We start from the raw sequence: 4,454 nt of genomic DNA, 5'->3' as shown, positions 1-4,454 counted from the left end.
ACCACAGGATCTCCTGACTCCCTGGAAACTCCATCTGATGTATCAGCCTATGCTTTCACTTGAGTCACTTGATAAATGTAAATCATAACTCTAAAGAATTACTGCCTGAGTATCTAGTGAATAGAACTGAACTGTTTGGGGGAAATGTATGCTCATAACTTCGTTGCTGGAGATCATGGGCTATTAAGAGCAATGGGAACCCTGTGGTCAATTTTCATCAATGTTTATACAAACAAACACAAATTATCCAGCCTAACTTTTTAAATGAAAAAACTGAAGAAACTAGTTCTCTACCTTTTATAGGAAATGGAATTCTGAGTATAAGGAGGAGGAGGCAGAGTAGGAGGTGGTGGAACAAGAAGAGTAGGAGGAGGAACAAGAAGAGAAAAAGTAGGGGGAGAAGAAGGAGAAGGAGGTGAAGGAGGAAGATTAAACCTATTGACGATTCTCAGAATGAACCAATTAGCTAGAGAGGGTATGCCACAATGCCATCACTGAGACTCATGGGACCAGGGCCATAAGATATTAAGAATGTCCCTTTCCTCTAACTGGAAAAAAAATTGATTCTGTAAATGCTCTACAACAAATTGCTTCTCAAATTTCAACCCCATTATCAGAAGATTTTGACAAACTGCATTGTGAAAACATGATCAAAAATATATGATTATAAAATAGCTAAGGAAAAAAGAAAGAAAAACAACTATTACTACTGCTGCTGCATCTACTACTACTACTGCTACTGCTGCTGCTACTGCTACTGCTGCTACTACCATGACTACTACTACCACCTTCTATGCCAGAGAAATCTGTGATGACCACTGCCATCACCATCTTCCTTGCCAGAGAAATCTGTGAGGTTCACTAATATCAGTGTCAGCAAACAATTCAAGACAGATGCATGACATATCACAAATATTCCATTTACTCTAATAGTCCTCTAAATAGATGCCAAGACATTACACTTGGATAATATTCAGCTGCCAACAAACCAAGAGTTTTGAACTTCTGCACAATTCCAATTTGACTACCACACACTGACACTTGACTGACTACCTGAGCCACTGGCTGCAGCTGGGTTGTTGTCAACTATTGGTCCTGATCCTTCTGGAAATGAGTTACTTGAATGTGCATTAGGCCTGTCAGCTGTAGGAAGAAAAGGGATTTCATCAGAACACAGGACAAAGTTCAATATTCAAACTTTGTATTGACACAACTTTAAAGTCATCACCAAAACATCTAGTAATAAATAAATTAACATAGTTTTCACAAATTTTCTATGTTCTCACCAAAACTGATTTGATGGAAAGAAAAGCATCTATCCTAGATCCAGCCTTCTTTTTAATCAACCCCCCCCCCAATGGAGAAAAGTGTGTTCTCACCATAAAATGTCTGAATGAGATAAATTTACCCATTTCACCTTATCAGTACCAATTAGAGTTCAAAAGGTCCTAGGTGAGATGTCACCTCTTGTCAACACCAGAACTGAGCACAGATTCCCAAGTCCTTTTATCATTGGTTATTGTCACAGCATGAACTTCACACAGAAATTGCAATTTCACATTTAGCTCTGCCCTTCCTTCAGCAATAAACAAGTAAAATACACTAAATTCCATCCCATTCAGAGAAATGTAATGACCTAAATTATTGACTGCATTTATATCTCAGTGGTTCACACTGCTGAGGCAGACTGTCTGATCCTCTGCAGGCATTTCTTCTTCTTCCAATACTACATTGACCTGTTCCCTTGTCTCTCTCTTCATCTTAGTGATGCACCCTGATGAAGCTCAGGATTGACAACCTAAGACAGTCAAATTCCAAAAACATCACCTCAAATATTTGGGTCTGTTCAGAGAAACATCAACACTCTAAGTAATTATGGAGATCCATTCAATATAAGATTACTGGTTAATCCTAACTAAATCACAGTGATTCAAAGTTCAAATTTGAATTTCATTTCAACTTTTTTTTTCATTTTCTAACACAACCACAGCCACACAATGAGTGCATGTATTTCTTCCATAGGAAATTAGAACAAAATATGTTTTAATGATATAGGCAGGATATCCAGGAAGAATAATGCAGGTCAGAAAAACTGAGCCACACATATTTCCTTTATCAGAGGTTGTAGACCCTGTAGATCAACTCTGAATATCTATATTATGGTTATTTCTACCAGGTACAACTGTTTGTTGACCCTGGTGTATGGGGCCATCTCCTGACTCTGGAGAGACACCATGGGCTGGACACAGATCCAGCCTACTCTTTCCACTTGAGTCACCTCACAAAGGTAAAATCATAAGCATAAAGATGATGTGAATATGTATCAGGCTTCAGATCAGCACTGTGTGGGGACAAGTTTGTTCATGGTATTTGTTCACTGGACACTATGGGTTATTAAGAGCCCTTAGAATCACGTGGTCCAATTCATCAAGGTCTACACAAGGACATATTCTCTTTGCCCATCTTTATTGGCAAAACTGTGGAAATTAATTTTCTCAGATTGATAGAAACTGAACATCCAAGGCAAAGACAATGAATTATGAACTGTTTCGAATCCTCAGGAGGACACAGCACAGTGCAGTAGGTATGCCCTAGAACCATCACTGATGTCATGGGTCCACTTCAAAAAGAATTCAAGTTGCTCATCTGTTCTGGTCACAAAAATCTTTTCATTTAATGCTCTGCACACAATCCCTCTTTCCACTTAGAGTCCAGCTAGATTCTCAGAAGGGTGTTGGCAGAGTGGAATTTGGCAAAATCTATCAAAAGTCCTCTCCTCATAAATTATTTGACAGGAAACATCTAGGTTTATCTTGTCACAGAACTCTTCTTCCATGTTCCCTAAGGTAAGTGTTAGCAATGGGCTTTAACCCAGACCATTGACCACCCAAAAACTCTGTCCTGCACTTTACCAAACCTCTACCAAGGCATCACTGGGATAAAATACAAAACAAAACAAACCAGAACAGAACAACACGAAACAAAACAAAACAAAACAAGAAAAGCCCAGCTCAATAGAGAGGGGATGCCACAGCATCATCACTGACACTCTTGTGTCCAATTTCAGAAGACTTCAGGACTGTCCCTTTCTCCTGATCGAAAAGATCTGTTTTGTAAAGCCCCAAGATGAATGCCTTCTTCCACTCAAATTTCAGCCTGAATACCAGGAGGTTTTTGACAGACTGTATTATGCAAACATGATCAAAAATACATGATCATAAAATATCTGATGATAAACACAACCACAATTTTCAATGCCAAAGAATATATTCTTTCACTTGCACTATGATCAATGTCAGCACACAGTTGGACCCAGATTCATGACTTGTCAGATGTATTCCCTTGTTCTTAATAGCCTTCTGAAAAATGCACACCTATAATAATATTCATCTGCCAACAAACAAGAGTTTTGAACCTCAGCACAATTCAGGATTGACTACTACACACTAACACGTGACTACCTGAGCCATCAGCATTATCTGAGTACTGGTCTACAACTGCTTGCAATTTTTCCAGGAGTTTACGTGACTGGTCACCAAGTTTGTGAGCTGTTGGAGGGAAAAGAATTTCATTAGATTATAGAACAGAAGTGAAATATTCATACTTTGTACTGAGAAAAATTAAAGTCATCAACAGACCACTTGATAAAATATATACTACTCTCTCCCTTTTCCACAAATTTTCCATGTTCTCATAAAAACTGACTGGGTACAAAGAACAACATCTAAACAAGATCCAGCCTTCTTTCTTTTTTATCACCCAAATTGAACTTAATGGTCTTGCCCCAGAAAGAATGAATGAGATAAATTTAGCTATTTCACCACATCAGTATCAATTAGAGTTCAATAGGTCCTAGGTGAGGCTACACCTCTTGTCAACACCAAAACTGAGCACAGATAACCAAGGTCCTTTTACCATTGGTTATTGTCACAGCATGAACTTCACACAGAAATTGCAATTTCACATTTAGCTCTGCCCTTCCTTCAGCAATGACCAAGTAAAATACACTGAATTCCATCCCATTCAGGAAATGTAATGACCTAAACTATTGACTGCATTTACATCTCACATTGGTTCACACTGATGAGGCAGACTGTCTGATCCTCTGCTGGCATCTCTTCTACTTCAAATACTACATTGACATGTTCCCTCGTCTCTCTCTCCATCTAAGGGATGCACCCTGATGAAGCTCAGGATTAACAATCCTAGACAGTCAAAATTCAAACACATCACCACAAATATTTGGGTCTGTGGAGTGAAACATCAACACTCTAAGGACTGTAACTGAATTATGGAGAGCCATTCAATATAAGATTACTGAAAATGCTCTCTAAACCAAAGTGATTCGAAGTTCAAATCTGAAATTCATTGCAACCTTGCTTCTATTTTCTAATACATCAACAACCACCCAATGAGAGCACGTGTTTCCTCCATAGTAACTTAAAAACACAATA

Source organism: Arvicanthis niloticus, chromosome 13, assembly GCF_011762505.2.
Source record: "Arvicanthis niloticus isolate mArvNil1 chromosome 13, mArvNil1.pat.X, whole genome shotgun sequence".
NCBI classification, from domain to species: domain Eukaryota; kingdom Metazoa; phylum Chordata; class Mammalia; order Rodentia; family Muridae; genus Arvicanthis; species Arvicanthis niloticus.
The sequence above is the reverse complement of the archived record's forward strand: the minus strand, read 5'-3'. Positions refer to the sequence as shown.